A 21,935-nucleotide genomic window follows, 5' to 3' on the forward strand; every position below is an offset into this window, starting at 1 on the left:
TACAATTGGCCTCAGCCCAGAGATCAGCCTGCCCAGATTCTTCTGTAGGGCCTTCCTACCCTCAGGCAGACGAACACTTTCCCCCAGCTTGATATTGTCTGCAAACTTACTGAGCGTGTACACAACTCTTTCATTCAGATAATCAATACAGATATTAAACACACGTCCCGTGCAAGGCATAAATGCACAGCTTGCTGCTTCTTCTATTCAGGGCCTCATCTTCTGGTGACTCACAAATATGCAAAGCCCTGCCAGAGCCCTGAGCTGTTGGCTCCAAGGAGCCAGACCTGCTGCCCATGTCCCTTGGCGTCAAGCCTAGGACCTCATGTGTATGCGGAGCATACAGCAGATCTGCTCTCCTTCAACAATGCTCCTATCCCCAGAGGGGCCGTGCCTGGTCATGCACCGCTTGGTAAAGTTGGAGTGAATTATTTTCCCCCTTAAAGCTCCAATATTGTTTGAATCTTTAATCAAAATTACAAAGCCTAAGAGTGGGTTCTCCTGCAATTGATGTTAGGTATCTGGTGGATAGAAAAGACCAGCAGTCAGGACTCCTGGGTCCCATTTTCACATCTCCCATTGACTCTTTGAGTGACCTTGAAGAAGTCAATTAATTTCTGTGTCATTTTCCAGACAGGTAAAAATGAGGAGATAATTCTTCCCCAGCTCGCTAGGGGATTGTGAGGCTTAATTGTTTGCAGGGCACTTTGCAGTGCTCAGACAAGAGATAGAGGACTGCAGCCATCCAACAGCCTGAGAAAGACTGTTATCATAGAATCACAGAATCATAGAATGGCCTGGGTTGAAAAGGATCTCAAAGATAACTAGTTTCAACTCTCCTGCCACTGGCAGGGTCATCAACAATTAGACCAGGCTGTCCGGAGCCACATCCAGCCTGGCCTTGAATGCATCCAGGGACGGGGTTCTGTGGGGCAGACCACAAAATCCTTGGGTCTTCTTTTCGCTAGAAAATTGCATGTTTTCACATAGAGGATGCGGTGACCCTTTTGCTGGGGTGATATCTTGAGGTCAGTGTAGCACATTCAGGTCAGATCAACCTGCCCTGGGGTGTACGTGTCTGCTGTGGGAATAGATTTCTGCACTTAAAGATATGTATGCTTCCCTTTGCCTTGCAGGGGAGCTCATCGCTGCCCACTCTGCAGAGCTGTTCCCTTCCCAGGTTTCCCTGGGCAGAAGAAAGAAGAGCTGCCACCAGGGAACCCCTTCCAGCTTAACCTACTTACTGGGTGCATCCCCTGCCTGCGCTGTTTGTTTGCTTGAGGCCATTTCCATGCACGGAGTAACTGGAGCTGAGCAAAATTCCGAATTTCTGCTCCCACGGGAAATTTCAGTGTTTCAGAGGTCGGTTTGCATCCCAAATCAGGCCAGTTCAACACAGCGAAATTCTGCTTGAACTCACTTGAAACACTTGGATTCTCCCCAGTGAAAAACTGGAATCTGGGGAAAGAAGGAGGGGGAGCAAGGGGGAACATTTGGCTTTTACTCACAGGAAATTTCCCTTTTAGAGAAACCGTATTTTTCACTCGTTCCAGTCCCAAACTGCTCCAGAGCTAATGCCAGGAATTCCATCATCTATTTATACTCCGTTCTGCTGTCTGGGTCTTTATTGTACCTGGTATTTGCAGTGCTTTGAGATCAGCTTGCAAGTAGTAACAAGAACATTCGCCGCGTGGAAGTATGGCCGAGGGAAGGCTTCCAGGAGCCCTTTGCTAACCTTCTGTTACCAACCTGCAGGGCTGTTCCTCGTCCCTTCCATCCTGCCAGCAAGGGCTTGGAGCCCTGTGGCTTTTTGAACACTGCAGCAGAAACAGTGTGGGCGGATTTTGGGGGGCTAAGTGCTGTTTCTGGTGAAAAAAGCAGAAACAGTGCGAATTTCTGTCAGTTTTGCCAAATGAGTTCAGTTAGAACTGTAAAAATAAGTCTCTTGAAGGATTTTGCTGCGAGATGTCTTTCTGCTCAGAGGTTTCCTTTCACTCTGTTATTTTTTTTTTTCATATAAAAACCAACTGAAATGTTTTCTCTGGGGCTGAGTGAAACTTTTCACTAGATCAGGAACTACAGAGATGTATGCACTTATCTTTCAGAACTGCCAGCAAACCAAAACACCTCTTGCACACCTCGTTGTAGCTGAAAGCATCTCAGGACACCCTGTTAAGATAGCAGCAGCTTGCAATTGGCTCCACTCCAAACAAATAATTCTTAACTGAAAGGCTTCTTTTTACGAAAGGAGCCATGAAAATGTTACTGCAGTGACTGTCTGTCAGAGCGTACGTTGGGGGACAAAACTGCCAAATGGTGGTTCTGAATCTCATCTCATTGGTACAGCTGCAATTACACGTAAAATCAGGTCTGTGGATTGCAGTTTTCTTGGTGTGAAGCTGATGTCAACATGAGACAGATCAGAGCTGGGCTGAGATGCAGCTGATGAGATGCAAGTATATGTGGTCATGTTTGCAACTCTACACTCCCTTTGCAGGCACAGAAAAGCATGTGTGACATTCAGTGATGTTTGGGGGACAACTCAACCACTCCTAATGTAGGACAAGGGGAAATAGTTTTAAACTAAGAGAGAGGAGACTTAGATTGGATGTTAGGAAGAAATTCTGCGCTCAGAAAGCAGTGAGGCACTGGAACTGCTGCCAGAGAGCTGTGGATGCTCCATCCGTGGAGGTGCTCAAGGTCGGACTGGATGGGACTGTGGGCAGCCTGGTCTGGCGTCCCAACTGAGGTCTCTGGTAACACTGCCATCTGACATAACGCTGGGTGCCTCACTCATCCCCCTGAAGCTGCAAGAGATGCAAGGTCTGGCAAAGCACAATTTACGGGAGCTCCTGATGGCTCTGCATTTCCAAAGATGCAGCACGGCAGTCCTGCTCAGATATTCAGGAGATTTCCCAGCATGGTGAGTCACTCTCATCACCTTACATAAGGCACATGGTGAGAGGAGGGATCGCTGTGCAGACTGTGTGGTGCTTTCTGAGCTCCCTGCCTCAGCTTTCAACCTTTTGCCACCTTCTGTAATCACTCCCATGACTTTTATGCTGACAAGTCACACCTCTTGCTCTGGGTAGCAGCACCAAGCCAAACTGCCTCTTCACAACAGCAGAGCTTGCTCACAGTGCACAAGGAAGCAGGAGATTTACACCAGCTGGATGACATAACCGTCCCAGATAAGAGGAATGCAACATGTCAGCAGTGTCCATGGCTTTATCTCTTCAGGAAAGACATTCAGGAGGAGAAAGATCTTTGTGTGGTTAATAGGAAAAATTGTTCTTACCCCCTAGCTTGCCTGGCCACGAGTGGTGCAGAGTGGCTAACGTTGTTTGAAAACAGCCTTGGTGTGGTTTATCTGGTATTAGACCACAGCTGGCATTGCTTTAAATCACACATTTCCCTTTCCCCATGATTTATCATCAACAGAGATGCATTATGTTTATACAGCTCCTTTCATCCTACGGATCTCATAGCATGCTGTATGGCATAACCCCAGGTAGGCAGGCTCATAAGGACATTGTGATGGATTTGTCCAGGGGGAGCCAGTCCGTGCCTACTCACCAATTATTTCCCAAAAAGCAATGGAAAGAAACACATCCATCCCATTTGTTTGCCCTGTTACAAAACACTTCCCAGAGGATGGGTTGAAAGAGCAGTGTGGCCCAAGGCAAGAAACTCATGAAAGCATAGTTTCTGTGAGGGGCCATATGTGCAGATGTTTTAGTGAACAAATTCAAATTGTATCTTGAGAGGAGGGCAATTCCATCTCCAGAGATGTCTGAGTGATGTGAGAATAAGACTGAACAGAGGCTTGATTTTAAAATCTTGTGTTTCAGTGAAAACTAGACTGAAAATCTGAGGTCATTAAATCTGGATACCTCATGCATAAATGTCTCTCTCTGCTATTTGCTGAACTCCATTAGGATCTGTGAAGACAATTAAACTCCATTAGGGTCTGTGAAGACAAATGGAGTCTTCTAGGGCATATCCCAACAGGATGCCAATGTCTACTTTAGAAGAAGGTATATTGTTGGACATTAAAAGGGGTTCAGGATGACTCCTCAGAAGTAAACATTCACATTGCAGATGTGTGAAGTTACTGATGATAAATCTCATTTGTCTGCACCTTGTAGTAGCACCTGTAATTTCAGGACATGGCAAAGCATCAAAACAAAAGACAGCAGACCTGTTTTCATCTTCACCAACTGTATTCTCTGTAACACTCCTTCCAGAGCGATGTAGAAGATCTGGCAGTCAGCACTGGGATCTTTCCTGCTTTGGATCCATAAGACAAGCCAGTAGAACAGGCCTGGTTAGACAATCCCTGTAAAAGAAGTCAGGAGGTTGCTCAGTTCTATTCCCAAGGACAGAAGATGGTATAGATATCAGCAATACAGAACCAATGGTTGAGACCTACCCAGAAATATTGGTAATTTGTCCACTGACATACAAGGAGTGGGCTGTAGGTGGGGTGAGAAACAATAATCTTTAAAACATGACTTTGCAGATTGAAATGAGCATTGTGAAATTACAGGCTGAGTGCAGGTTTCCTATTTAGCAAATTACAGAGAGGTTTCTAGGCTCTTCAGAATGACCCAGCCAGATTCAAAACTGAACAGACCAAAACCAAACATCATCCAGGCTAATCACAATCCTAGTCCGAAGAATAGAGCTCAGAATACATTCTCTGAGCATCTGAACCCCCGCATTTTGGACACACACAGAGCTTTTTCCCCCAAGATGCAGATGATCTTAGAGCCGTGCCCACAGCAGCTCTAAAGGCGCTTGCTCAGCCTTGTTTGCATGTCTGCATTCCAAAGCTAATGCACATTCCAGTCTGTACAAGGGACTCTGCCTCACCTTGGATGCACAAGGTCACCTCACCTTTGATCCCCTGGTTGCTGCAAGGCTACCCAAGGAGGGCTGAGGAATGACTCAGCAGCTCTGCCTGCTGAGTTCCTCTCTTTAACTGGATTTTTTGCTCTGGTGAAGCTGTTCTCAGAACGGCTGAAGCTCACATGCCTGATCTTGAAGAGAGAGCACAATTATTTAGCAGGTGTAAAGCCAGCTAACGCCAGTACAGTGCAGCTCAGGCATGCGGCAGGCAGGCTGACGTGTCAAATGATGACTGTTGTTGCCACGGGAATAACAACACAGAGGAGATCATGCAGCCTCATGGCAAACTGTGACTTCTTAGCGTGGCATCCATGGCACCCTTGTCAGAAACGGAGTGAGATTTTGAGACCCCGTGCACAGGATGCATCCAGGAGAGGTTTTCAGAGAACTCCATGAGTCTATTTGCTGCTGAACCCCAGCAGTGACCGACATTCCAGAGCTCAGGATCTATGTACCAAAATCTTGATATGGCCATGCAACAAGTGACAAATGGAAAGACAAATTGAGGGGAGGGCTTACGTTGCACACAGATCAGATACGTCAATCGCTTCTTGCTTCTCACAGTCCCTTATGGAAAGGGATCTGGCCAGCCTAAATGTCCTTTCCATCTCTACACTTTCCTCAGCTGAGAGTCTAAGCCACACTAGCAAAGCCCTACAGCTTTTCACATAACTTAGATGGGGAGGGGAGATGCACACAAGCCACATGCAACTCAATAGCCTCAGATGGGTCACACTAGAGGCTTTAGTAAAAAAAAGCCTAGAGTCTTGCTTGGTTTTCCTTCCTTCCTTCCGTATCATTGGCACTGACACACAATCCCTACCACTTGTAAAGTCACCCTGACCACCAGCACTGCCCCATCACACAGCTTTCTTTGCACACCTTTGGGACATGACTCTGAAGCCACCACAGCACCCCCAGCATTCTCCCTACATTAGTTCTCCCTTAATTGCAACTGTCATTAATCTCCACTAATTAGTACTGTTGGGAACTCTTGAGAAAGGCATTGACAAACACTGAGAAATTATGTTATGCCAAGAAGACTAAAATATCTTAGCTTTGCCTAGTTTATAATGTATCATATTATTCAACTTACAGCAGGACATAAAAATAGCTCCCAACAATATTATCACTTTGTTGTAAAGGGCTAAATTCAGCCCTGAGGGGCTGTAGAAATTAATGGAGTCTGGCCCAACATGTGGTTAATGAGGATAGTCTATTTCAAGCCCATAAGATACCACACTTCTGCCACTACAGATTGGCTGGGAATAATTCACCTCTTCAGAGACGCTGTATTCACTTCCAGCCCTGGCTATGTCTGCTCTAAATAGAGACAGCAAAAATAGACATCAAAAACAAAAACATTTCTTTCAAACTCCAAATGCCTCTGGCTCTGATTTTGATCTCACATGCAGTAGAAGCTCAAGTGAGTGGAGAGGTTTCTTTCTCATCTGTGCCAGTACAAATGAACTCAGCCCATTGCTTAAGAATGCAGAAAATGTTAACATCAGTTAAACAAGGCTAACCTTTACTTCTTCAGATCTCTTCCTATGGACAGCCTCTTGGCTTCCTTTGATTTCTGTAACTATCCAGTATCCAACATCTTCCTTCCCATACAGCCAACCCCAGCCCCTTATAGCCCTTTCTCAGGAACTCTAGAATCAAAGTTGTGTGGCATCACATTTCCAGTTCTGCATGACCCTGCTCTAATCTCTCAGAAGCACACAAGCCCATGTTAACCTACTCAGACCAGTAAGTCAGTGTTTGCTTGCAAATAGGATGCATTCCTGGAGCTTTCTCTGTAGCTCACTCTGTTTGCATCTCACTCCTAACCCCAGGATTCTGCAGGACTCCCGTCTGAACTTTGGCCTTTGAGTCTTTGCTGCTGTTTGTTTTGAAACAGCACAGCCACAGAGGCTCAAAATATAGCCCATACTTCTCCATTATGCCCTCTGTTTTCCACATTGAATACCTCCTGCAAAGAAGAATGCCCCACAGATCACTAAACAGGCTTATTATTTCTAATATAGTTTACCTGCATTGAAGATCTTGTGTATTCCTTCTTCCTCTTACAATTTACCTCAGCTGTTCTCAGTTGAAGAAGGATTTTACCTGAATATCTGAACACAGCCCAACGTGTTCCAAACACACCTTTTCTAGTGGACTAAATCGTGCCAGGGTTCATTTTATGGTCCTGAGGCCAACTAGCACAGTCTGGCTATCTGAAGGGACCCAACGCTGTTTATTTAACTAGTGTAGATCTATACTTTAAAACCTTCCTACCACCACACAGAAAATACACTTGGATCATTTTTTCTTCTGGACTATGGGTTTATGGGCAAATCTCTTTTTCCCAGAGAGGAAGAAATGTTCGCTACTTATGAGAACTCTGCTGAAGTGCAGCATATCCCATAGCATATTTCTTTCCCATAGGATAAGCTCATGGTTTCAATCACTCACAACCTTGCTCCCGAAACTTACTGACTTTCAGCCCAATAGCCAGAGATAGGAACTTGGGACTGTGGGTATGGATTGATAGAGACTGCAGCTATGCAGATTAGGACATTTCAAGGAAGATGCCTTCAGACCCAACCTGGCCCACACAGATGCGTCCCAGCAGAACCCTTTATTTTCCAGCAGGGATGATGGGGACAACAGCTAAAGTTGTTGTAAAGACTATGTTTGGTCTTTTATCTCCGCCTCCAAACATATTCCATTATTTACTTGGATCACAATGAAATAAAAAGCTGAGATGAGATGCTCATCTACTTAGACACTTGTTAACTTCCAAAAAAACCTGAGCTTTATCTCCTTATCTGCCTTTGCCAAACAATGTGGCCAAGGCCAGCAGCTGAACCTCATCTTTCACACTCCTCACTTGATTCAATCAGTCACATATTGGAGTTGATCATTACATATTCTAGTTAACTGCTTGTCTTTAATTCCTTGATGCAAAATATTCAGTGCATTAACAATTCCTTAATGGGAAGGAAAAGAGTGAAAGCTTCACCAGTACCACATCTTTCTTATCAGTTTTGGGGGTGTAAAGCCAGCAATAACTTAGCAAGGTGTCAATTCCACAATCAGCAGGAATAAATATTCTCTCCAGAATGAAACTATAATCTTTATCCTTCAGGTTGGGAACTGGGGAGAAGTTCTTTACAGAGAGAATGGTGAGGTGCTGGAACAGCTGCCCAGAGAGGCTGTGGATGCCCCTTCCATCCCTGGAGGTGTTCAAGGCCAGGTTGGATGGGGCCCTGGGCAGCCTGGGCTGGTATTAAATGGGGAGGTTGGTGGCCCTGCCTGTGGTGGGAGGGTTGGAGATTCATGGTCCTTGAGGTCCCTTCCAACCTGGGCCATTCCATGATTCTATGATGATCCTTTGTATACGGCCATTATACCTCATTCTGCATGGCCCATTGTGAAACAAAATTTTTCCAATGAATCATCTTTGTCGTCTTGTTTTTTAACACCATGACTTCTGAATCCCTAGAAGATGAACCCCGGCACTCTTCAGGAAGCTTTGACCCCACCTACTCAATCGCACAATTCAGGTAGAAGCCCATCTCCTCACTCATGGATCCTCTGCATTTCTTGGGACCCACCTCTCAAATAAAACTGCTGTCAGCACTGGTCTTCTTGCTTTCCTATCTGCTCATATCCATCACAACTGTCATTTGGAAGATACTGAGACTTTCCCTGGAATGAGCGTGTATCTCCAGCCTACAGTCTTAAACCTGCTGGAAGAAGTCCTAATTAATCACCAAATCCAAGAAGTTCAAGCTTGGAAAACTTTGATAATCAGCATCAGAATCTTCGTTATCAGTACTAAAAATCTCAAATTTAGGCTGGTGCCTGCACTGGGTGTAGCGTTCTGTGTTTATTTGGAAGCAGTGATAAAAATTAGATCTCACTTATAACAGCATAATTCTGGAAGCAGATATAGTTAGTCCCTACAGCTGTTTTCTCTGGTTGAGGGCATAGCTCGAGATTTACATGCCTGCAACAGGCTATGACCTTTCTCACACCCACCCCAATGCTTTGGCAGCACATGTATTTACAGCATAGTGTGTACAGTAAGCAGTCACACTGTAAAACAGTGAAGCAACACCCAAGCAAGCCATTGCCAATAGCAAAGAGCTGGCTAGCTAGAAGAGTGGTTAATGTTCTGAAATACTGAATGGTTAACAACACTTCAAGTGGCTGTTGAGAGAACGTTAGTATTTACTGAGAGATCAATTATTCGCTCATGATATTCTCTGTTTAATTTCCTTGTTGTCTATTTTCTCTATTACATATTTATAATCACTTTCTCGTAAGTTCTCCTCCATAATTATTCTCTATCTTCACCACATACCCTTTTGTGCCATATACATGGTGAATATTAATTTCTGTAGAGCAGAGAATTTTTTAATTAGTGCCACATTCTTTGGAAATAAATGCAATAACCATCAATTAAATGTATCAAATTGGGAAAAGTCATTAAAAAAGAATGGTAATCAAGTGCTGAGCTGAAATTCAGATGACAGCAATCGTGCTTCTGTTGTTCCAAGAAGTTGATTTAATCGACGCAAAGTCCACCAGTATTTGGTAAGAAAATCATTCTCACACCTCACCAGCTGCAATTACCAGCTCTGCACACGGGGCAATCAAACAGCATCTCTGCTGTGCTGGAAAAAGATGTGCAGAGGATGTGCTCCACATGATGTACTTCTTAAAAATCAGCAGAGAAGACATCCCAGACTTCACATGGCATCTCCGTTCCTCCTTATGAACACAATCAGGTACAGCAAACTGAAGCATTTGAAACATGTCACTGAAAATAGAGGCTCAGATTCTCTGGGGACTCTGAACTATTTATCTCTACAGGGGACAATCAGATGCTGCTGCTCTTTCTATCAGCATCTTCCAAGAAAAGATGCATGAGAGACTTCTCAGGTCTGCTAGGGAGTTTTTGTTTAATAAAAGTAGACAAGAAAGAAGGATGTGGTCACAGAGGTGTTAGAAGTAGGTTAAGAAAAGCAGTCTGCTGGGATGGACAGAGGCAGCATTTTAGATTTTGATTTCAAAGGAAAAGTGTAAGAAACTTGCAGCTCTGGAACTGGATATCATCCAAGTATTTCCTTCAGCCTGCTTAAGATTGAGCAGGATTGCTAAGATCACTAAGGATTGCTATATACTGTAGTTACACTCAACAACAACAAAAAAAGTATTTTAATGTGCATCCTGTCAATTGTAAGTATCTATTTGGCCCTTAGCAAGAAGAAGAAATAGTAACTTCCGCTGTAGGAAAGTCTCTTGTTCCAAAGGTTGGACTGTGTCCTAGAGCTATCCCATAGATCTGCCTTCCAGAACTGCAACTGTATGCACAAAACTCACATTAAATTAATTGATTGCTCCCTGAGCTTAATACTTCACTATCCCAGGACCTGTACATTACAATACAATACACTATATCATAATATATAGCAAATACCACTCAAGTCAGTTGGCACTAAGTAAGGACCAAAGAGAGCATAGGCATTAGAACCCAGAAAGAGGCACAAGGGATATGGCAGAAACCAGCAGCCAGCTGTGCAGAGTTTAACCTGTCTGTGATATTTCTGTGAGGGCTGCGAGCAGAAAATCCCAGCCCATTATCTCCAGAGAGGAAAGCAAGATCGTGAAGAGAGAAGGGTGAATTATTAAAGGATAGGCCAAGTATGACTGAGAGCTTATTAAAAAGGGAGGAGGATGGGCAAGTGGAGAAAGAGCTTGCTAGGCTGGTTTTATTAAAATCTAAGGCTGGATCCTCTGCAAATTAGCATAGCTCCATTGACTTGGGTTGACTGGTTGACTTTTTTGGCTTTATGGCAGTTTACCAGCTGACATTTTTGCCCATTAACTTGAAGCATCGCATGTTTTCCTTTGAGCTTCTTCTTTGTTTGTTCTGCCCCCTCCCCACTCTTTTTCTGCCAGAACTGACAAAATTCTTCAGCTGAAACATCTGAGGGATGACATCTCATCAAAGATGGACGTTTCCATGGAAATCTCTGTTTCAGATGAAATTTTTTGAGTCTTTCACAGATAAAATATAAATAACTGGTTGGACAAGTTTTCAATAAATCAAAACAGAAACTTCGCTGGAGAAGCTGAAATGTTGTTTGGGTTGCATTTTTCCTCTCTTTTCTCTAATAAACGCACAATGTCTGAAGAAAAGAAATGACCAAAAATGAAAACTTGCTGAAAACTTTCAAAAAGGGTATAAGACCATATTTTAAGCTGTTCTCCGACAGAAGCCCTCATTTATAGGCTAGGGGCAGGATGAGATGATGAAGAGTAAATGCAAGACAGAGCAGGGAGAGAAGGTGAGAGGTAAGCATCCTGACTTCCCTCTAGATTAGGGCCTTTTCTTTTCTCTCCAACTCTTTTCCTCACTCCTCCCTTCCCACTCACTGCAGCTATTGCCTCCAACCAAAATCTGCTGGAAAAAACCCAGCGCATGCTGTGCCTCCCCTGCACCAGCCGTTGCTGATCAAGAGATTCTCCAACACAACTCTAGAGGGTTTTTTCTCCCTCACTTTGAGCACTGATTTAATCATACAAATAGACTGACATTTAATCATACGGGGAAGCACATTCCAGGGGAGAAACTACTGCGAGTGTTTCCCACAGTATGACCCCAAGGAAGAATTGGCTAAGGAAGATGGTGCATTGAAAATGATTTTAGAAATGTAGAAATTTTAGAATGTATGCACTCTACATACAGTAATGGAGTCTGACCACAGTGGAAGCTGGGTACCTACAACCCTGAGAATCCCATTGGGAATCTCAGCCAAGGAATGCAAGCGAGTAGGAACACATTCAGGACTCAGGTCGTATTCTACCACCCTCACATCTGCTAAGTAATCACATGCCCCAGAACAGTGCTAGGGAACCACTCTTAGAGGTTTTTCCTAATATATGCAGTGCCAAGGCTGGGCTTTACAATACAAAGATAGTATTGGATACAGAGTGTGCAGTTAAGAATTTCCAGGATTTTACCTTACCACTTCTACTCAGAAAGCTCTCTGTAAGTGAAGTGTGCCAAGTGAATCAATCTCTGCTTCTGGAAATGCAGCACCAGCTTCCTTGGCACAGTTCGGAATAGCAAAAATGTAAGAAGCCTCCTACGACTGGGGAAGAGAGCTAGAGCTACCAGCTGCTCTGAACATTTGTAGAGAAATGCTTGGGGACTGGGCTGCAAATACACCAGTATATTCCACTTTCCAGGAGCCTTAAGTATGTTTGGCAATATTCTGGGAAGAGCAGCTGATGGTGTGAAACCTCAGTTGGGAGGTTGATTAGAACAGTGCATAATCCTGCACATGGATGAATATGGTCATGATATCTTACTGCTGTGCATAAGGTCCCATAAAGAATGTGTCACTTCAAGTTACTTTTCCCACATAAAGGATAAAAGACATGTTTAAATCAGTGCTTAGCTTTCGGCAGCACTTAGCTGCTGAGCGGTGTGGATATCCCAACTGATGGAGCTGAGGAAAAGGCGTGCAGGTTTGTCATTACTGCCAAAGTGGTTTTGCACAGGAAGGGCTAATGCAGAACAAGACAAGAACTGCTTATTCTGGGGGAGGCAATCTCCAGCTTTTTCTGTGAGCTTGTTAGGTGAGGTCAGCCAGACTAAAAAATAAAGGGGAAAAAAAGGTTTGTTAAACTACAAATGCAATAAAAACCAAAGAGATTGCATTAGGGAAGGTGTTATTCGGTGCATATGTGTGCGATGGGGTGCCAGAATTTGGATCTGAATAGTTTTGATTAACAAACTCGAGTTTGAATTGTTAGAGAACTGTTCATTTCGTTAAGCCATTATTCATGGCCTGCGACTGGTCATAAGTAATGTTCTGCATCTTGATGAGAGGATTGAAGCTTACACTGGAATGATGAATGCCTGACAGCAGATAATGAATAGTGTACTTCCCTCACAATTCATGAATGCTCTAAGGTTTCTAAATTGTAAGCTACCAGGCCAACTCACTGCACGAGTACATTGAAATAACATTCCCAAGAGCAGCAAAAATTTAGCCCTTTCTCTGTGGGGCAGAGTTTTATTTCTCTAAATCAAAGCAGTGTGGGTCAAGCAGGTGTCCTCGAGCTGTTTGTTGATTTTGTCTCAGGCCCAGGCAGCCAGTAAATAGCACACAACCTCTCAGCCTCCAACTCCTCGGGGAGAGAGTCAGGGAGGTCCTGGGGAGGTCAAAACCCAACTCTCTGCTGAAGTACTTTCACCCCCTGACCCAGGAACTTCCACATGTAGTTGGAGCTGCATGAATACTTGCGAATAGTAACCGCACAGACACATAAATGGCAGTCAATGGAAGCCAAGTAATTCATTTATCAATATATTGGCTAACAGACTGTCTTCATTATTTAACTATTCTGGTAAAAGTTAATGCATAAAGAACTTAAATGGTACACAGATCTTGCACAGGGCCTTCAGCCAAGGGGAAATTTCACTCAAAATGCCAGGCAGTTAGTTCAAAGTCTTCTCCTTATGCAAATAGAGCACAATATGCTTCTGGTGCACAGAACGTCCAGCCAGGCTGGATGACCAGCCAGGGGCAAAGCATTGCAAATGGTGTTTGATCCAACATCTTGCAATGCTGTTTTCCAGTTTTATCACAGTCTCTAAATACCAGTTTGGCTCGTAACCAGACATATACATCTCCCCACCTGAGTGCAATGCCAGCATGCAAAGAAAATGCTTTCGTTGCTGACCCACGGGAAACTGAAATATGGACAAGCTGTCATGTGAAGCTTGGAGAAAAACACCCGAGAGCATCAAGATGAACATCTGAAAAACAGTCACATGCAGAGTACTTCATCCATGATAGACAAGAAAAAATTGTTCGGCCTGAGATATTTGTACATCACGGTCTGATCTTCCAACCAAGCTAAAGAACCAATTAATTGAATTAGCATGGCATATCATTCTCCTAAGCAGTCAACACTCTGCAACTGTGTGAAGTCTGTTGCTGTGGCAGGCCTGCCTACGCATCTTCAGTTCATAACACCACAATCTACTTGCTTGCAATTACAACCATGGCTCTGCTAGCTGCAAATGACAGCAATGGCACTCATTAAGCTGGTGGCTTGGGACAGGCTTCAAGCAGGGAAATGCTTATGTGAGAATCTGAGTTCAGCAGTATCCTGCTGGGGCGGTGGTGGCTACAAAAATAAACAAGCAGAGGCTTCCCACTGACCCACTGACACAGCATCAGTTACGTTTTTACACTTGGCACCCTTTTAACAAATGATTGCACTGCGGTTGCATGAGGCAATAGCACACGCTCCATGAGTCCTTTGTGTCTGCTCACAGTGCTGAGCTTTTGCAGACCAGGGGGCCGCTCAGTGCTTCTGTTTCTGATGGGTGGGTGAGAGGACCAGGAGTTACAGACTTTGTCTATCTTGTGGGAGCAGTACAGCACTTGCCACATAGTACTTCTTGAGTCTTTACTGGGTGAATTTTCAAAATCTGACAAGACAGTTTCTTCTCTGGCTGGAGAGTTAGCAGATTGGGTGTCCTAACACTGACAGAAAATGCCTGTGTAATCTCAGCTTAATTATTCTTTCTGAGCTTCCTTTTTCCACATGAAATTATATTTTCTTTCCCCTACATTTGATCTGCCTTTCCCACTTAAACTCATTTTCCAGTCCCTTCATCAGCTTTATTGTTCTCCGCACGCACTCAAGCACCTCAAAAGACTTCTTGTAGTGAAGGACCCACAAATGAACACCATACTCGAAGTGAGGACTCACCAGTGGTTAGTACAGGGGGAGAGAGAGTCCCTTTCCTAATTCTCTAGTCACACTATTCCTGAGGCAGGTCAGGATGCCATTGGCCTTCTCGGCCACCTAGGCACACTGCTGGCTCCTGTTCAGCCAGGTCCTTTTCTGATGGGCGACTTTCCACCACTCTTCCCCACAATCATATTGCTGCATCGGGTTGTTGTGACTCAAGCGCAGAACCCAGCATTTATTCTTGGTGAATGTCATGAGACTGGGCTCACTCAACCCATTGATCCAGCCTAAACAGATCCTTTTGCAAAGCTTTCCTACTCCCAGATAGACTGACAGTCCTGCCTCACTTGGTATTGCCTGTGAACTTACTGAGGTTGTACTTGATCCCCTCATCTAGATCAGTGATAAAAATATGGAACAAAACTGGCCCCAAGACTACAGGTGATCAGCCACTGACTGGACTGAGCTCCATTCACCAGGATTGTTTGATCCCAGCTCTCCAGACGGTATTTCACCCAGTAGACCTGTCCAAGCCATCCCAGCCATCGCGCCACAGAACTCTTACACATTAGCTCTGAATTTCCAACATCTTTCCCCAGCAAATGGCACCGAGTTTCTTTGCAGCTCTCCAGCAACAAGGTGCTGAAGATCATCTCAATTTTCACATTGGCCCTAGCAGGAAACAATCCTGAGGAAAGTCAGTAGGATTGAAGCATTGAAGGACCGTTGGGAGCTTTTGTTCAAGGATTTTGTTCAAGGATCCTATTTCACACCATTTCTGTAGCTCATTTTCCTGTCCTCTACCTTACAACTTCCTCCATATAAAACATCTCCTACATGTGTTAACTCTTATTTCTCTACTTCCAGCCACTGTTCTTCCAGATCAGAAATGCTCTTACGCATTCTTGACACTGATGCTCTACAACCAGCTGTGTGAACAAGATTTCAACCATGCAAATGCTCACAGGATTCCAAGTAAGAATAGCTTCAAAGACTTCAAAGAGAAGTTGTGGTTTTCAGGCTCACATTTTTTGTGGTAGTCATTCACTACTAGTTAGGTCTAGTATCAGCCTTCACCAATCAAACCACTTCACTTTCAAAAGCCAGCCCATAATTAAAAAAAGAAGCCCAATATATTCTCAGTGATGATGCAATGGTGTGTTCTCAGGTGCTCTTCTAGGCAAGAGGCCAAGAGCTAAGGGACCATTTATGCAATTTTAAATGAATGGCATAAAATTAAGTCGGATTTTTTTATTGCAATTCCTAATTGTTTTGACTTTATTTTCTCAACAGCAGGATTTTCTTCTTTTTTTTTTTCTTTTTTAAAATAAGCTGCCTACTGTAACCATCACTTCATTCAGATGACTGCACATCACCCTCATAAGAGCTTTTGTGTTCCTCACTCCTCCTTTTCTGTCTCTCACTAAGGCCAAATTCTACTACCTTTATTCATACTATTGCTTTACTTCCTAGCTCATGTTGATTATTTCAGTACAGTGACTGCTAGAATAAATTACTACTATAGTGTGCCAAAATGACTTGGGGTCCTTAATAACAGCTGTTTCAGGCCTTTGTCATGTCTTTTTTGTCCACAGTCCTACCATGAGTCAAGAACTTTCTCACAGCTCATCAGACATCCACTTGAGTTGATACAGTATGTAGGGCTTAGTTATATAGCCTCTCCTTGGAAATCAGCTGGGACATTCTCAGGTATCACAGCAAAATCTCAGTCACAGAGCAAAATCAATTGCTAACCAACCTGTCACAGAAAGAACACCAAGAACACAAAGTCAAATCTCCCCAAATTAGGGAATGCTAGATGAAATGATCATGACCTAGTCTGGAAATGATAAGCTGCAACTCTTGATGCTACATAGCCTCAGGGGAATGTGCAGTAACTAGTTAACCAGTGCCCTATTGAACCTAGTCCCAGGCCTTCCACAGTAGCTATTAATAGGAGTTATAAACAGTCAGTGAACCATAACACAAGATTAGATGTTATTAAATCTATTTCATAGATTAACTATCTGACAACCAGTAGAACTAAAAAGGAAACCAGGCCTCTGCTGCTGTATCCATAGAAGTGATGCAGCAGGATACTGAAGAACAATGTTCATAATAGGCACACAGATAAGGGCAAAAACAAGTTTTAGCATGAAACTGAAGTAGAATTAGGAGTGAATTCTTGCTACTGCTTTCATATCTCCACCACGGTCCCTTGATGACACAGAATTCCCACCTCTCATCTCTGACCACCAACAAAAACTTTTAGCGTGGATACGGTCTGATGCTGCAGACACACAAGCAATCGCACTGTGTGAAGTTGCTGTTGCCTCCTAAATGGTGGTTTGTGGTAGGAATTATCACTTCTGTAGCTTGAAAGATTCAGAGTAAACCCTGATCTGTTCTAGGCCAAGTTATCTAGGTTAAAGATTGCAAGTAGTCGCTTCCAGTCAGGCAGTTCTGGCTGAGTGGGAGTTCCCTTAAGGACGTCGCTGCCACTGAGTGCTGGTGGCAGTGGGCCTCCAGCTCCAAGATGTTGATGAGCACCTTAGGGCAGCAGCAGACTGCTTAAACTTGACCATAAGAAGCAGAAGACACAATTAGCACATACATTGAATGGGAGACTTTGTCTGGAAAGGCCAGAGAATGATTGGGTTGCTTACTGAAAAAAAAAAAAAAAAGCAGGCTGTCTTGCAAAATTGTATCATTAGCAATTAGGGAGGACTGGATATGTCACTTGTAGGTCACCAGGTGATGAGTTACACCGAGCCTCCCATCTATTGGTCACCAGTTAAATGCAACCCGGCATCGAAATTATGGCTGGGCCTTTTAATTATATGTTTGCTTCACACTGACTGGAGTGCTTTTCAGGCATTGTTTCTCATGTGGGTGTCTGGTGTCTGGCACAACTGGGGCTTGTCTCCACTGGGTTCCTTAATCTGAGTTTCTGGCATAGGAGTCTGTAGGGAGCCTGGGTAGAACATAAACTTCTAATGGTTGTAAAAAATGAAATAAAATAATAATAATAATAATAATAAAAAGAATAGAAAGAAAAAAAAAAGTTAGCTTTATCTCCAGCACTAGTTTAACACATGCTGAGGACCTACATTTTCTGCTAGCTTCCACACAGAAAATGGCAAGGAGAATTACAAAAAAAGAGTAAAGAGAAACCAACATAGTCTATGTTATCTCTTCTCCAACAACACTGCATTGGGGGGCAAGGAAGGAAACGCTTTATGTTACGGTTTCTGAAAGCATGAATCTTTCCAGGCTCGACAGTGCTTCCAATTCCACCAAAGCGACTCAGCCTGAAACAGGCAGCTCATAAAGTTAGCTATAGTTACAGCTAGGTAAAAAGGGATTTAGAATGGAGATTGTTATGCAACTGCTACTTTATGAATTGCTGCCAGATCTGATGATAATACAAAAAGCAGCTGCTTTCTTCTGATTGATTTGGTGTTCCTTTATCCTCCTGTGGCATAGCAATAATATCCTCCAAACACCAATCTTGCCTGGGTTTTTCTCATTTCTTTTGGCACAGACATAAAGAAATAAATACATCACATTTAAAAGCACAAAATCTTTGGAATTCACAGCATTTGGTAAAACTGCAAGTGATCAAAGAAGTGCTAGTTTAATTCTTACACGTACATACATTCCAAAAGGGAATATGCTATGTTTTTACTTTAGTGAAAGCAGAGTCCCAGTACATTTAATGCTTTATTGTATTCTCATCAAAATCTCTTCTGCCCCATCAAATAGGTCACTATGTTGAAATAACAGCGACATTTCAAATAGACTGTGTTAACTTTATGAAAGCAGCATAAAATGGGAACTCCATAACTTTGTATTGACACTGTTTTACTGTTGCAATTTACTGTTGTAATGGCACTATTTAGGAAACAATGAATGGGCTGCAGTGAGATAATTAAGGGATAATCTCCATTACTTTGAAGTATACAAAGCCATAAACAGCTGCCAAAACTGATTAATAGCTGAAGGCGTCTAATCAATCTAATAAACCATGTATTGCAAGAATATAGGAGCTTCCACCAACTGCGAAGCATTTATCTTATTGATACAAACTGCGGTATTTTCCTTTCTTTGGGATGTAATATCATGAGACCTTGATTGTTCTCCCATTAAAGTCAAGGATAAAACTCCCATTGTGAGCCCAGGGTCAAGCCTTCACTGAGCTGATATCAATGAAAATAAATGCTTCCTTTTAATGTAGAACAGCTCTGCTAAAAACCAATTTTTTTTTCTCCTATTATAAAACATCCCGTGGCACTGAAAGGGGGACACATTCTAGTGGCAAGGACAAATGTCAGGAGCCGTGATGGAAATCTGAATCTCCTACCAACTTATACTGCAATTTCCAATAAAGTATTGTTTTGTCTGTGCCTCACCCTCCAGTCTGTAAAATGGAGATGAAGCCATGCACATGTTCTACAGGATTATTTCAGGTTTAGTTCAAGCAATGCATAAAGTATCATAGATGGAACATCCTGTACACACTTCAGAGTGTCTCAAAAGCAAAGCAAAGAAACAGCACGGATTGGTCTCGATTCTGTTATGATGGAATTGTAAATGATGCAGGAATGGGAGTGAGGGGACACACATCCCCTCCCTCACCCGATTTCCACATTATGCATCACCATAAATGGCAGCTCCCCTCAAAGCAAAGTCAGTTCCAAATTCTTCATAAAAGATGAGTAAACAGGTAGCTCTTTGACAGGACTTTAACAGTGTACGTCGTAAAAACAACTCGCCAATATTTAAAGCACACACAAAACACAGGCACAGAGTGAGAACTGCATTTGTCAAGCCTTGCAAAATGTACCTTTCATCAGACAAGATGTTTGTGTCTCCTCAGTCCCGCATAGCAAAGAAGCACTGCAGCACATGTTCTCCTATTATACATTATAATTGCCCTTTCCATGCACAGAAACAGATGCTTTTAGTGCTGGATGGTTCTTGAACTTGCTCTTAATCAACCACTTTGTCTCAGTGCTAGTAGGAAGCTACTTGGGTTTATCCAAATATAAATGTTGATACAGAAACTCATAGCGAATAATAACAGAGGTATGAATTTATTGTTTCAGCAAAAGCTTCCATGTAAATTAACCATTGGATAATTAAAAATGCCTGCAGTGTCTGGGCGGGTAAAAGATCAAGCACTTGCTGGATTACAACACAGCTAAAGCTGTGATAAATCTTCCTAATGGCTTAGGAGCAGCAGCTCTCAGCCTCTGCAGCTAACAGGACCAATTCCACCAGCCAGTGTGTACTAACTCCCATTCATCTGTGCCCGATCTAACCCGTAAGGGACTGCTTGCAATTGCAAGCCTCTTGTCTGGAGAAGCTAAGGCTAAACAACAGGTTGAAACTTGCACAATGGGATGCAGTGCAAGCAGTGGCATTGCATTCATTCTCTGTGCAAGTGTTTGTCATAGGACTAGGCGGGCAAACCTAAAATACAAGTCCCAGAAACCTGCAGTACTGGTATCTCTGCATGTACTGCTGCCGAGGGAGTGTTAGATTTGTGAGAGAAAACACACAAAGCGAGATGTGGAACAACATTTTTCTGCAATAAACAAATACAGTGATTTGAAGATTCACAGCAAAACATTTACATGTGCTGACTGCAGGAATATGCTCACTGGGAGTGAAACAGCACTCCAGAGTTTTAAGCATTTTTCCCCTAACTAGATGGGGCACAACCACGGATCAGAAATTCCTCGAGGCCAGGCCTGCTGCTTCCCTCTGTGGTAAAGCACTGCAATGGGAGCAGCTGTGTGCTTTTAGAATCATAGAATCATTTGAGTTGGAAGGGACCCTTCAAGGCCGTCTCGTGCAACTTCCCTGCAGTGCACAGGGACAGCCAAAGCTCCATCAGTGCTCAGAGCCCCAGCCGGCCTGATCTTGAGTGTTTCCAGGGATGGAGCACCACCACCTCTCTGAGCAATGCCTCACTACCCTTATCCTAAAAAAACTGTCCCTTATATCCAGTCTAAATTTCCCCTCTTTTAATTCAAGACTATTTCCCCCAGTCCTCTTGTTAGAATTCAGTGCTATGGGCATCTCTGCATCTTGGCTGGGTGGCTGAATTGCTTCATTTTTGCCACTGTTTAGAAAAACACACATTTATATATGTGTGTGCACATACATTCACTGGCACAGGCTGCCCAAGGAGGCTGTGGATGCCCCATCCCTGCAGGCATTCAAGGCCAGGCTGGATGTGGCTCTGGGCAGCCTGGTCTGCTGGTTGGTGACCCTGCACACAGCAGGGGGTTGAAATTAGATGAGCATTGTGGTCCTTTTCAACCCAGTCCACCTATGTCTATGTCTGTGTCATAAATGTAACAAATTGCAGGCTGTGGATTTCCTTTCCAACAATGTTGTTTGTCACCACCGTTAGGAAAATCCACATTGTCTGCATCTTTGTTGGCTATTTCATGAAATTCAGAACGATATCCGTTCCTTTTTGCAGCAAGGTTCCAATGGAAGCTGGTATATACAACTGAAACACATGTATTTATTCTTCTGGGAGAGAAATGTGGTTGCAATTCTTCACCGACACTTCTTTTCTTCCTCAGTTTTAAGCTCCACCAGCCCGATACAAGGGCCTGCACTGAACACTGGGCAGGAGGACAGAGGAATAACGTGAACACCACAGGGCTTGAACACCACAGTCCTCTTCCTGGCATATCAGAGCTGGGTACTCCTGGACAGCCAGGCAGGTTTTAAAACACTCTATTAGAAAGCACACATATAATTTTCTCTGAAACATTCTGCTGAGTCCCCTCAATAGCTCCTAGCCGCAAAACGCTGTGCTTCCAAACCCATCCAACCCCAACCATCACACTGCCTTCTCAGGCAGCTCCTGACAGGAGCCCGCCCTCACACAGGCGCTGAGGCGGGAAAGGCCGCTCCCCCCTTCTTCCCCCCCCCCCTACTCCGTGGCCTCCGCGACGCCTCTCGCCTCAGGGGCCCCTCTCAACCTCGGCCCCGCCTCCACCCATCTGACCACGCCCCCACACCCGTGGCCCCGCCCACTCCCCGGGAGGCCTTTTGTAAGCAACAACAATACCCTTCCTCTCCTCCCCTCGCGAAGCCCCGCCCTCCTCCTCCCACAAACCACGCCCCCTCCCCTGCACACGAAGCCCCGCCTCCTTGTTTACCGCGCAGCGGGGCCCGGGCGCTGCCCGCCGCCCGCCTCCATGTTGGAGCGGCCCCGCTGC

The 21,935-nt window shown here is 44.0% G+C and overlaps 1 long non-coding RNA gene across 1 annotated transcript; it reads right to left on the reverse strand.

Annotated features, from left to right (window-relative positions):
• Positions 1 to 20,261: 20,261 nt before the first annotated feature.
• On the reverse strand, positions 20,262 to 21,931 carry LOC125696269 (uncharacterized). The gene is made up of 2 exons (XR_007378257.1): positions 21,876 to 21,931; positions 20,262 to 21,418 (listed from the first exon to the last, which is right to left on the reverse strand). It is a non-coding gene; the product is annotated as an uncharacterized LOC125696269 (long non-coding RNA).
• Between the last annotated feature and the right edge of the window lie 4 nt (positions 21,932 to 21,935).

This window comes from Lagopus muta, chromosome 7 (assembly GCF_023343835.1).
Source record: "Lagopus muta isolate bLagMut1 chromosome 7, bLagMut1 primary, whole genome shotgun sequence".
Lineage (NCBI taxonomy): Eukaryota > Metazoa > Chordata > Aves > Galliformes > Phasianidae > Lagopus > Lagopus muta.